The 14,197-nt window shown below is 32.5% G+C and overlaps 2 protein-coding genes across 10 annotated transcripts in view; one reads left to right on the forward strand and one right to left on the reverse strand.

Annotated features, from left to right (window-relative positions):
• The window catches only part of LOC141452976 (uncharacterized), a 219,027-nt gene extending 210,677 nt beyond the window's left edge, over positions 1-8,350 (reverse strand). The window contains exons 1-2 of the mRNA XM_074125638.1: positions 8,308-8,350; positions 7,077-7,177 (exon numbers count right to left, since the gene is read on the reverse strand). The gene's annotated coding sequence lies outside the window, so the exon portion shown is untranslated. The remainder of the gene's footprint in view (positions 1-7,076; positions 7,178-8,307) is intronic.
• Positions 7,173-14,197, forward strand: part of LOC141453004 (uncharacterized) — a 40,392-nt gene continuing 33,367 nt past the window's right edge. For 3 of the 9 annotated variants that reach the window (XM_074125680.1, XM_074125758.1, XM_074125670.1), the window contains exons 1-5: positions 7,173-7,313; positions 7,471-7,584; positions 8,656-8,880; positions 12,456-12,537; positions 13,684-13,772. The gene's annotated coding sequence lies outside the window, so the exon portion shown is untranslated. Of the gene's footprint in view, positions 7,314-7,470; positions 7,590-8,321; positions 8,386-8,655; positions 8,881-11,691; positions 12,030-12,272; positions 12,330-12,455; positions 12,538-13,683; positions 13,773-14,197 lie in introns of those variants that run through there. The other 6 variants (XM_074125696.1, XM_074125707.1, XM_074125721.1 and 3 more) reach the window with 6 other exon arrangements.

The following is a 14,197-nucleotide window of genomic DNA, read 5'->3' on the forward strand; positions in this document are numbered from 1 at the left end:
GGAAAAACAAACAGCTACTCAAGTAGTAAAGACACATCTCCAGTATCGCAGTAATTCCTCACAAAAGAGTGAGAGAGAAAAAAGAGGATGTAAAACTTTCTCATCCTCATTAGCAACAAAAGACGATAATAGTGAAAAATAAATAAATGACTCCAGCGGAAGAAGAAGAAGAAGACAAAAACTAAAGTTCCAGCCAAGATGTAGTTGAAGATAGATAGACACTGTGTGGAGGCAATAAATAACAAGAATTATTGGAGCCATACTAGCTCGTAAGTTATTGGAACTAATCGCCCTTAATATAATTGTATTGGTTATCAATAACTCATTGGAGCTTCATTGCTAGCCAATGATGGATATACCCCGTACGCATGCGTGATGGATGATATAACTCTTGGTACAGAAATAATAATGGCAGTGAATTGAATAAACTTAACAGGTAAATAAATGGAATACAAATTTTTAATGGAGTAAAACTCTATTCTCTTTGGTCATTGTTCTCGTAGCCAGCAAGCGTTACGCGTAATGTTTAGGGTTTTAAACCAGAAGTAAACAAATTTATAGAATCAGAAAATGTCATTTTCAGAAAGTTATGAGAATATTGTTAAAAATAAGAGGAAATGAAAAAAAAACAATTAGGTGCGAACACAAACACGACTTCCTTCTACTAACATCTCAATTTCATTAGCAACTTTAGCAACAATTTAAACCTCTATGAGAGGGAAGGGATTAGCTATGAGGTTAGCATACTGGACTCCCACGCGGAGGTCCCGGGTTCGAATCCAGCAGCTGACCCTTAGATTTTCTCTTCCTAGGAGCTTCTTACAGCTCACTGTCCGGTGATGGACAGTGTTGTCTGTAACGAGAGAACACTGTCCGGAGGCCGGCAGTGCACTGGAAAAAGCTCCGGGCGCTAATGACCTCAGCTGTTGATGCGCCAAAAAAAAAAAAAAAAAAAAACAAAAAAAAAAAAAAAAAAAAAAACCTCTATGACGCCATACAAGAGAAATGACGTTATACTAACATAAACAAGAATCAGAACTTTAGAGGGATCCCCTCCCGCAGAAAAATTTTAATCGAATTATTTGAGAAAAAAAATGCAAATCTTAAGAAAAACAAAGTTGATCAATTCTGGCCCCCAACCCGCCAAAACAATAGCCGCATAACCATCTTTGAGCATAATAACCTCTTCTTTTCAGTCCAACCAAACTTTTATGAATTCATAAAGAAAATCTAGATTTATGATTTCTTTAAATAATAACTTTGGCATTTCTATTTCTAAAAATAAAAATCGTAAATGGCATCCAATTAGAAAATAAATAAATAAAAGATTGTACAACAATAATTAATAAAATATTTGTTCAACTTTCAATACACACATATCGTATGTATATGTTGAATAGAGAGAGACCTGAGTGTTTGTGCCGTGTAGATTAGGGAGAAAGTAAATCTGATTGGATGATATATTGATGTAGCTATATAGCAGCGAATTATATATAGAATTTAGTATCCTACTACATTCATTGGACTTTAATTTATAATACTGCATTATACAGCAGTTTTTAAAAAAAATAATATTTCCATTAGTATAAATTTATTAACATTACTATCGAATTTTGTCGCTGAATTTTTACTCAGCTGTTAAAGTTAATTTAAACAAAAAACAAGGGAAGGGATTAGCTATGAGGTTAGCATACTGGACTCCCACGCGGAGGTCCCGGGTTCGAATCCAGCAGCTGACCCTTAGATTTTCTCTTCCTAGGAGCTTCTTACAGCTCACTGTCCGGTGAGAACACTGTCCGGAGGCCGGCAGTGTACTAGAAAAAGCTCCGGGCGCTAATGACCTCAGCTGTTGATGCGCAAAAAAAAAAAAAAAACAGAAAAATCTTAAATTAAATAACCACACAGAAGCGGAAGCACAGCTTCCTGGGGAAGGAATCTCTGGTTTTATTACTTCCTCTTACTGTACCGTAGTAAGGAGAGGTACTGTAATCGTGCCGATATTCAATTTGGAGTTTTTACCAGCAATATCCGCATTGAGGTCATCAGAATCGGAAAAAGTGGTTTTTACCAAAAAGTGTTCATGTTTCTGGAGTCTCCGTGGCTCCCACAAAAAAAGGATGAAGCCTTTTCTGCGGGCTTTGCGGGAGGGCAATTGCATTTTCCTAGAAAGTATGCTTGGTTTTTTAGTGTTGAGGATATATCCCACTTTTGGGAGAGGAGAGGTGTTTAGTTACATTCAACACCAGGGAGTAGTTACCCGTCTGTACTTTTAGGATCTCTGATTCCTGTTATTTGGGGAGCGTTATCTTCAGATCATCAGGGGAGCAAGACTGATGTGTGTTACTCCAGGGAGTAGTTACCCGTCTGTACTTTTAGGATCTCTGATTCCTGTTATTTGGGGAGCGTTATCTTCAGATCATCAGGGGAGCAAGACTGATGTGTGTTACACCAGGGAGTATTTATTCCTAACTGCTGAGTTTCGCTTTACTCGTAATCTCCATAGAGGTTTCAGTAGGGAATGTACTCTACTTAGAATGTTCTACCTCTTTAATAAGGGGGAGATCTTATTCAAAACCTCTGGGAAGGATATTGGAGAGAAGGAAAGAGTTGACACCTGGAAAGTGGTTATCTGTCCATCACTCTACCTAGAACATTCCCAGAGAAAGTGTGACTTGTTTCATCACCTAGGGTTTCGCCCCTGACCCTGGTAAGGAAGTGTATACTGTATATTGATGTCATCGCGCTAAAAAGAAAATACAATTCAATAATTTACTAATTGTGAAATGGTAAAAGTCAAACAACAAATCTCATTATTAATTATGTCCCTAATTAATGAAGCTGCCTGCCCAAAATTGTCAAAAGAAGGAAATATCAAGAATTAAAATTTAGTTCCTTTCACAGATCAAGAGAGCCGAATTAAAGAAAGCCCAACAGAGATTGCAAATTTGATAAAACATAATTTATTTTAATGAAATTTGATTTTTTTCCCCCCTGTTTGTCAGTCTAAATACCATTAACCTTTATTTTATTGAACATTTTTGAATTCTTTTAGAAGTTTTTGTCCATTTTTAGTTTTTAGATGGCACCCCTTTACAAAATAGAGAGAAAGTGGTTAATATGTTACAAAAAAAAAATCTAAATCTAAAAAGATGAGTTGAACTATAAAGCAACACTATATAGTTCAAAAGTTCACCGCTGTGTAGCATTAGTTTTCAATATTATTTTCTTGTTAACTGCATGTTGATTAAAGGTTTATGTGTACAGGTTATGTTGATTGAAGGTTTATGTGTACAGGTTATCATTTAATTTTAATGTTTCAAGAAAGTTAAAACTAAAGTGTTTCGACTATCAATCAAGTAGTCTAGCTGTACGGAGATCATCATCATCATCAAAGTAGCACTGTTAAGTCATCAAAATGAAATCAACACATTGGTGAATATTTACTGTTCAGTTGCACTGAATCTATCTTTTCTAGCAGCTTTAAAGAAACTAACTGATGTCTACTTAATCTCCAATTTCTATCTTCTCATCTTAGCGAAATTCACTAAACATAGCCAAGCCCTAAACTACGTCTTATAGAAAGCGATATTTTAGCTTTCCCTTACTGCTGATAAGTAAAATAACAACAGAGGCACCACCAAAATGTGCGATATTGAGTTTCTACAAGTATTGCGTAAACGTATTGAGGTCGAATAAAAAAAGCAGTTTTTTTTTTTTTTTTTTTTAATCTGTTACCGTTAACAGCCCCTCATTACTTTCTCTTACTACTTTACAAAAAAAAGTATTGCGATCACATCAAAAATTCGAAATCCAATTTTTACCGAAATTATCGGTTTTTAGGTCTCCTGAGACCGAAAATTAGAAGATGGCATTGGCGTATTTGTGTGAACCTAGCCTCAAACTCAAAGAGGAGACGAACAGTTAGAGAGAAAAAGATTTTTATGGAAACTCGATCATGAAAATTTGAACTAGTTGTAAGCAAAAGTGAAGAAAATTGCTTTTACTCTCCTCAGTAATTCAAGCTATAAACTATAATAACTGAGACTTAAGTGTACATCAACTAGAGCCATCTAGTTGAATACCTTCACTGGGGATAATAAACTCATTGAATTTTATTGCCTTCTCACATTAAGTAAAATCAACAAAGTAATAATATTAAATCAAAAGAATTCAATTAAAATTTAAAAATCAACCACCACGTTCTTGAACGTCTTTATGCATAAAAGCTACTGGCTCAATAAATAAATAAATAATAAATTAAGTAATCAGAAAGCATAAATAATTCTAAAAATATTGATTATCAAATGTAACATACCAATATATTTGAGTAGAGAATATGACTACTTCAACCTTGGGCGAGAAAGGACAAAAAAATAAATAAAATAAAGGAGTATAGTGCAATTTACGACCTGCGATAGGTGGAGTTGAATGCGGATTTTAAAATAAATTTATGAAATAATAAAAAATTGTAAACCAAAAAAATAAATTTAAATAAATTATAAAATAAATTCCTTAGGTTATCTTTCTGTGACCCAGTCATTTCGCGTTTTAATGCATTAATTTTGCTACATTTTGTTCCTTTTATTTCTTAAAAAATAATAATTTAACACAAAATAATTTATAATCTCTTTAATGGAGAGATATTTTATATCTGATGTGTGTGCGCGTTTAAGTCTTGTTGTGTAGGGCCAATTAAAGAAATCACTTCGTTTTATCTAAAACTTTGAATTTATTTTTTTTTTTTTTTTATGATTTAAGGCGCGTCAACATCTCAGGTTATTGGCGCCCGGAGCTTTTTTCAGTGCACTGCCGGCCTCCGGACAGTGTTCTCTCGTTACAGACAACACTGTCCATCACCGGACAGTGAGCTGTAAGAAGCTCCTGGGAAGAGAAAATCTAAGGGTTAGCAGCTGGATTCGAACCCGGGACCTCCGCGTGGGAATCGAGTACGCTAACCACATAGCTAATCCCTCCCCTGCTTTGAATTTATTATAAATAAGTTAGCAGTAAAGCATTTGCCTTTTATAGTTGCAATTATGAAGATTAATCTTTAAGTAGCATCAAACTTGGAAAGAAACAATTCTTTAAAAAGCAACCAAAAGATGTAACCAACAATAAAACATTCTAACCAGCTAAATCGGAACTTAAATCTTATTTGGCCAGATTTTACTGCAGAATACTGCAATATTTTCTCTAAGCAGTACGCGAATGTATTGTAAACATATAGTTGCAACAGTCACCGAAAAATGCCCCGTTCTGAAGTCTCCTATGTCAGAAAAGTGTTTTCTATTCAAGACTGAGGAGATAATTCACAGAAACGACCAATGAGAAAAAACCTACAAGGCACAGACAAGGTTTACCTACAAGAACTGTAAGGGTCGTTACAGTATGCCTCATTTTTTTTTTGCACGGTAGGTTTACCTAGAGTCCCCCTGTAAAGACTGTGTCAAGTAGAGGTAGAATTGGCCTTCCTGTTTACCGGTGACGTAAGCGGTAGGTTGCGTTATGAAACTGGTGGAAAAAAAGATTGGGGCTCCATCTATTAAGATGTTTTAAGAGGTTAATACAATAAGCCTGCATGGTTACCTGGGGTTCAGGAGCCCACTTTGTGTAACAATCATAACAATATCTTATTTATTGTGATTAATCAAATATGAAAATATGGGTAGCTGTTGCATGATCTACCTGGGTGTAGCAAACACAAGGATATCCACACAAGGCACCATACAGAAATATCAACAACATGAACCAAACGCACACGGTGTGCATACCCCGTACATACTTAGACCAAGCTCAAAGGCACTGCCACACCATCTAAAGGTAAACTTTCCTTGGGGATGGCTTCGGTCAAAAGATAAACCCTTCAAATTCTTGGACTCTCAATGGTAGTGGGAGTTGGGATTAGTGCTGACAACCATATATCTGGAAAAAACTTCCAAGTCTCTAAACCTCAGGGGCTCAATAAAGAACGGTGTAAAGGGGTGTAGTTGGAGGAGGCTAAAGCCTTTAAAAGACTGTCGTGCCAATGAAAATGATAATGATGATAAATCCTTCTTTACGCAGTTAAGTAAACATGTACACTGTTTCAAGAGGAAAAAATAGTTAAAATGAAGGGTTTAAGGGAGCGTTACAATATTTTACTATGTACTTTGGTTCACATTACACCTAAACCAACGGTCATTGGCCGATAAAGCAGCATCTCCAAAATGGAAGGTCCAAAGATGGTCCAAAGACAGTCAGACCACCATGTTGAGAGGAACATGGAAGAAAATAGATTAGACAACCTCCATTCTAGGGGAGGAATTCTCTCCGAAATGTTCTAGTCTTTCAGATGACCTGGTTCATGAAAAGTAAGAGAGGCCTATAGTCTGCTTGTGTACTCGTATATACTCGTACATATTCTTTAGATTCTTATATTCACAGAGAAGCAAAGAAATTGCTTGCAGGAGGTAGTTACCCTGTTTGGGAAATGTTGTTTTCATTAAATTAAATATCTTTTTAAATAATTTCATTAAATTTGTTTTTAAATCACCATACAAAAAAGCATTTTTTGAGTATTCAAAAAACTTGAGTATTACCAAAAATAAATTTTAGAATTAATATTGACTCATTATTTTCAGTAAAATATATAAAACGTCAACAAAAATGCTTTAGGTAGGAGGTTCACAGTTTTCATAATTAAATTTTGTATGAATTCAAACTTATTGGTAGAGGGGATAACCATATTTCTCACATTTGCATTGAAGTCAAGTTTCTAGTCTTATTTTTATTAAGAGTACATGTACAGTAGTCAATAGATCAATTGTGCAAGCTTATCATGATTGTTACATTCTATACTCTAATTGTGACCGTTTTTTTTCCTCAATTTTATTGTTTTTTTTCAGCAGTTTTTCTTGTTAAGAAATGCAAAAGTTATTCTACTAATTAAAGGACGTTCTGGTTGTTATTTATGAAAAAGTAAGTAACTATTGACAAAAACAATTAAATATGGCGAATATTTAATATTTATTAAAATAAACTTTCATTGCAATCAATTTTGAAAAATATGTTAGATAATTCATGTATATTTTACTTACATTTATGAAACAAGATTCGACTTTCAGCCTCCATTAATGTCTGCAGGGTCCGCGCAATCAATCACATCACCAACACTATACAGCTCTCCGCACTTAAATTCCTGAAAATAATTATTTTACATCTTTATTTGGTATTTTCCATAGAAACTGAAAACTTGGTTAGGGAGAATAATAGTCGAGGAGAAGCCATAATGCTCAACCAGAGTATAATGGTTATATTGCCAGAAATCCATCCAGGTAAACCTTGAAATTGTTGGTTTTTCAAAGGAAATTTTGTAAGTAAATTAAGATTTATCTTCTCTTTTTTTAAGAAGGTTTTTCCATTAAGAGGATTGAGCATTAATAAATAGAATTTGCTAAAAGAGAAACTTCAATTATGATTTCTTTTTTTCAGCTTTGTTCTTTGTAAGCTGATTTCGACGAAGGTAAAGAAGTTATAGTACGGAAAATGTTTTGATAAAAGACAAGATTGGTATAAAAGAAACGCCAAATCCTACACTGGTAGTATGTAAGGTTAACTGATTTTATTAATACTACCATTTTCTTTAAGTACTATAGTGTAATACATTTGACTTAATAAAAAAGTTACTTTAAAACCAATCATCAAATTTATATGGCACAACGATTTCCACTTTCGGAAATTCCTGTCATCTATTAATAATCTTAAAGAGAAAATTCTATTCGAACTTGCTAATATCTTATTTAAACTTTATTGTTTCTTGGATCCAAATAAAATGTTCAACAAAGTACTTGCGTTTCAATTTTATAATTATAAGGCTTAAATTTAACAGTTCCATTATTTGATTATTATATGTATATTTAAAGTATTCAATTTTTAAAAATTCATTTCTTAGATTCATCTTGCTTTGAGAAACTGCATCCTACATTCAGCATCATTAATACATCTTTTAATTTTAAATTACATAATTTTTTTATATATATTCATTGCAAATAACGTAATTAAAATTCAGTAGCATCATTATTAAAAAGGATTGCATGATAATAAGATATTAGGAAGTGTTAAGCATTTCAAATTTTTCTACCACCATATTGGATGTTCTTAAAGAGAACCATTTGGCTTAATTCGCCTGTTTTTCAATTTAATCATTTATAAAATCAGATAAATATTATATAGTCTTATTCCTTATCATTTCTTTAGTGAATTGTGTAATAATTCACTTTACATTTCTTAAATTTATCTGTATAATAATTAATTAAAATTAATACTTACAAGATAGCACTAAGTTCACGGGGCATTACGTCACGAGACTAATTTGGCTAGGATGTGGGCAATGTAATGTTAAGAAGGGTATCTATATTTTAAATAGTAAAATTATTTTCTTAAAGCCCATATAATAAAAAATTAATAACAGTAAATTTTGTTTCTATTTAATTTTTATTAGAATTTAAATTTTAAAAAGTTTTTAAAAATATTAAATTTAAAATAAAAATTACAATTTGAAAATACTTGAAATTAAAAATGTATTTATTTTTTATATTAAACAAATATATAATTTGATCTTATTATTATTTTTTTTTTTTTTTATAACTTGTAATTAATTATCCAATATTGTTTCAGCAAGTGGATCATTTTAATGATGACGTCACATTGGAGTGCCCCAATTAAGCAATTTTTTTTTTAAGTGATACTGTGTTCCAAGTTTAATTTGTTAAAGTGAGAAAAATAGTTTTAAAACATTGCAAAAATTATGATAAACAAAAAATTCCTTATTGTCAAAATTATCTTTGCGAAATGGAAATGAAATATCTTTGAATTTTGCCTTATTGAGGAAATCATTTTATGGTATGTACCATTTTCATTTTTAATTAATATCGATTTTTTGTTTAGTAAGATAATCGCTTTTTTTTAAATTTTCATCCTTTGTAGATTTACTCAAATTTGTTAAGAATAAAGACTAAATAAATTCTCTCTTGATTATTAGTCTACAAAATGTTTTGTACGAAGTATTGGACGTTCAACTTTATTTCCTCCCTTTTGATTGCAACGCTATTCTTGAGGATTTTATTTTCTTCATGCATTCATCACGTCTTGGTACTACTATATGTAATTCATTACATAAATATAATCTTATATATGTATGGAAGTAAAGGGGACGTAAATCATAAGTGGATTTATTAGAACCAAGTTTGAAATTGGACGTGTGGAAATATCTATATTTATATTTAAATATAGAATATTTACAGATTCAATTCAGACAAAAACAATTAGCATTTAAATTGATTTACAGTTGATTCATTGGTTTTAAATTTAAGTTATTTAGAAATTTAAATTGTTTTAAGTTGTTCCTTTCTAGTAATCTGGAACTTGTAATCGGCCGACTTACCCCGCGAACCACGCAATATGTCATACCATTCTGCGCGACTCCTTACATCAGCCGACAATCATGTAGGATGTGATGAACATGAGTGTTCATATCAGATTCTTATTCGATTTAAAAGTTTCTTTAGAATCGTGAGATATTTATCTTTTCTTTGTTCGATTTGGTAAGGATCATCTTAATATACTTGCAAGTGTAAAACTAAGTGATTTCCTACGAAAAGGGGTCCGGAGCATTACTAGCCGTCTTGTACAAGAGCAAGAACTAGCGGTGTCATAGCGAAACAACTTAAATGTGATTGTTTAACTTACAGTGTACGACAGTATCAGGAAGGGGAATCTTACTTCCCCAATGACAAGAAATCTGGTTCTAGTAAAAGAGGAAACAATCCTGTACAATGTAGTGTGTAGTTTTATTCTGACTCTCCTCAGGCTGTACGAATCGGTGACTTGGTAAGGTTATTATTTATGATAAGTCAAAGCAGCATGTCCATTCTGTATCTGGACTTAATGAAGGGATCCGGGTCCTGCTAAAATTAAGCAGATCCATCAAAATCGGGTAACGAACTTCCTGACTTGGACAGTCATTAAGGGACTTTTGCCTCTTCAGATAGAAACTTGTAATAAATAAAAGTGTACGTATTGTACCTCGGACTTCTTGAACGAATTTATGTTTTGTGTTCAGTCTGTGATGTCTCGAAGAAGTCTTCAGAAAATCTGAGTGGTGAACTGTGTAAAAATTCAGTTTCATTTCAGTTTATAGTAATTTTAATTCTAATCACCAAATTATATACAAATCTTACCTCTAACTGATTGAACAGAACAGATTGATAAAACAAGAGATTAGCCTCTGTAGAATGTTTTAGTGATATAGCACAATTGATGATTATGGTTTTAATTGTGAAGATAATGCTCACAAACCGCTTTAAAAACATAAAATAGATTCTTAGAACCATCATTCCATTTTATTGGAATACTGATCATTCAGGTTTAATTTAATTACATTTTATATTTCCAGGCTTTACAGCCTTTCTTTATTTGCAAACTTTTTTATTTTACTGCAATACATACTGCAGCAGATTTAAGTGCATGAAAAACATGAGTTCAATTAAATATTGTATACCAAATTATTCATTAATATTACACCAACAAAATTAATATGTACATATCTATTTATAACAATACTGTAAACTATTAAAGGTGCTAGATTGTATTTTTTAATCTTAAAAATATAATACTTTAATTATTAACAGATAAGTAACTTCAAATAATATAATTTGATTTACTAATGTTATAACATTAATCATTGTCTCTCTAAAATATCATAACCTTTTAATCTCATTTAAAGTTCATATATTTAATATTATCAGTAGATCTTGTTATTTACTAGTTAATTAATGAAAGTAAAGTATTAATCTCACATTTTATTAAATGTCATTTTAGCCAAGTCATGTGTTGCTAACAGTTTTATCACTACAGCTTCACTTCTAGGGGGCAGGGCCTTCTCTGGGTAGATCCATGTATATCAGGGTAATTTGAAATACATGGATTTTATGTGAATGTTTACAATACATAAGTGTGAAGTATTGGCTTAATCTTTTTTTTTATTTTAGGACAATTATAATTTAATTGAGGTAGTTGGACGTTAAGCCCCGCCTGAAAAAATAGGCGATTACTTTACTTCACTTTTAATTTAATTGAAAAATTGTTGAACTACTCTACCCTGCGGGAGACCACAACCAGCTTTTATGGCTTCTTTTAAATTACACATTCTCAAAATGAACGAAGGAGATTGTAGTGGCTCTCACTCACATGTAGCTCCAAATCAGAAGATAGTTTTAGTTGGAAAGTTAAATAAGTGCCACAGACTAATTATTCTAGAAAAATGTTTCAAATGAAAATTATTGTCTCATTAGCACTTAGATTAGATTATATTCTTATAGCGCTACACCCACTACAAAGAAAATATCAAAATACGTCCACTTTTCAAAATATTGCAATTAATATTTGTTTTTTATTGCATCTTATGTTTTTGAGATAGCTTGCTAAAGAAACCAAAAACACAAAGTGGGCATTGGGTCAAATCTTTAATCTTCATTTTAACCAACTGAACAGCATGAGTAAGAGAAACACACTCTTTCACATTTAATGAGGACAGTTATCTGTTATCATACAAAAAAAAAAATCTATACAGGTTACAACAAGTGACCTTTATCTAGTTGTATGACAAATAACCTCTCTAATAGTTATAATTTCGAGAAGGTTAAAAGAACCTGTAAAAATAAATGCGATGGATGCAATCAACTAGTGTAATGTAGCATAGTAAAAAACAAAAAAAAAAGCAGTGTAAATAATGTAGAACGATAGACCGTGATGACGATGCTGATAGTGAAGATTTCGCTCGTGATGTGTCAGGTACAAAGCTGTCCCCTAAAGATGTATGGTGCGCAACTTATCAAGGCAGGATAAAAAAAAATAACAAGTTCAACGCTCATTTATTTAATGACAAGTACTATTTCCTACATAGCGTACAGCATCATTAGAAATTGGTGTTGCTTTGGTAATTGCTGTTAGCTCCTTGACGTTATTAATAATACCTAAGTTTGAGGTTATAGGTAGGTTTGTTACATGTATTTATTGTAAAAATAAAGAGAAAGGTTAGATATTAACACAAGTAGAATATTTTAAAATAAATTAAGAAAAAAATTAGAAGCATGTATTCTGAAAAGCAATACTAAAATTCCAAGTTCCCTTACCACAATACAAAAATTTGTACGATCACATGACATCATATCGCTCGCTCCAATGTTACATAACATTTTCGTGAAACTTTAGATTTTTGATTTGGTAGCCTTCCCTTTAAACTACCACTTAGTATAATATACGCCCTTGAGTTTTGAAAAAGTTTCGTAACTGTAAGTTCCACTTAACTGAATGGATTTTTATGAGTTTTATGCGTCGTACAATTGTCTTCAGTTTCCTTTTATACATTAAGTTCATTTAGATAAATAACTTTTCAGTAATGGTTTTTCTTTCTTTAGGATATTCTGAGGATGGTGTTGAGAGTAGGTTCCCTGTAATGTATCATTTCGGTGTATTGTGCAGTTTTACCATCTGGATACAGTAAGTAAGAATTAAACGTTTTAAATTTAGATTTTGAGGAAATATATTAGTTAACATCCCTAGAAATTCTTTATTTTCGTCATTTTTTTGTGTTTATTTTTAACAAAACTCTTTAAAGGGTTAAATTTTCAGGAGAAAAGCTTTTTAAAGTGTAATGTACTATTTCAGAACAGTGCACATCACTGCCACATGTATTTTATACTTTCTCTTACTATTTTTAAGGGAAAAACCGTAGTTATTAGATTTATATATTAGCACCGCCCCGGAATAATGGTCGATAGTACTATTATATGGGATAAATAGAGAAAAAGATTGCTATCAACATTTATATACGCCCTTTCTTTGACTGGATATAGTGTCTATCTGAGAACTAGGGACAAAGTGATGTATAGAAATAGAAGAAGAGAACGGGCCGCAGATCCGTTAGTACTTGTATGCGAGTGTGGATGATAGAGGAGACACTAGGTTCGTTGTGGGACACTTCAAGATACAAGTTCTCCGGTACAAGATAGTGGTGTCTAGTTACAAGTCCAGGGAAGTGAAGAGAGGGTGGTATAGCTGTTGGTAAGGTGTGCGAGACTTGATATTAGAGGAAGAGAACTTTCAAATAAAATGGATGATGCGGGCTGCGAATTGCTGTGTGTTATAGTCTCAGAGACATTCCACTCTACACACGCACGCTCACGATGCCACCATCCACTTCTTGTAGATAGAATACTGCCTAAAGACGGCTCCTTGCTTGGTATTAACTGATTGGTTACAAATATGATCGATGTATTTGCAAAGAACTGCGTATTTGGTTAAAGTTGGGTTACTCAGAATGTTAGCAACTCATTTAATCCTCTTAATGAAGTATAAGGGATCATAAGCCGATCCATTATTCTAAAGTAACACTCAAGAGAAAATAAATAATAAATTTTCTTAGGAAAAACTGATGACGTTTTTGAGGAAATCGCTAAAAAAGTGGTATCTGTTTACTTGATTTTCATTCAAAGTTATTATCTCAATCTAGTTTTTTGAACTATAGTGTCAACATAAAGAGTTTTCTAAAACTTTGGTGTGAATACTCTCATTACAATTTTTAAAATTCTGTTTATAAGTTCCAATTTACTTAATACTAATACTAAATATTACTTTAAATTTTAGTAAACAGTGTAGCAGTTGGATCTGTCACAAATTAGGTGCATCTAAGTAAACTACAGCTAAACTTCCTACCCAGCTTCATCATCAAATTCGTAAGTATGTTTTCAACTAAAAATCTCTCGCCATCAAAACACATAATGTTCCATTCAGAAAAATAAATTCTACATTTGTTACCGTAGCTGAAGAGGAGAACGCCACATAACTCCAAAGAAATAGTTAATGTGCAGCACTATTTCGTTATTGTCGTTCATTTGAGTACGTGCAGGTAAAAGTCATGTCCATTTTTGTAGTGCCTACGCTAGAGAATCCGGTCCATATCATAAATAAGCAACACTGCCAGCAGGGTCTTGCAGATTGCCTTCCTGAATGTCACCAACTAGAGGAGGATAAGTTATGTGCGCTGGTTGGGATCTATCCTAGTATCTATCTTGGTTGTCAATTTGAGTAATTCAAACTGATGATGGACGAGTCCGACATGGTACTATGTTCAACTAAAAACATGTCCTTTACTCTCCAT

Source organism: Rhodnius prolixus, unplaced genomic scaffold (genome assembly GCF_049639745.1).
Source record: "Rhodnius prolixus isolate KJV_2025 unplaced genomic scaffold, Rpr scaffold_1, whole genome shotgun sequence".
Taxonomy (NCBI): domain Eukaryota; kingdom Metazoa; phylum Arthropoda; class Insecta; order Hemiptera; family Reduviidae; genus Rhodnius; species Rhodnius prolixus.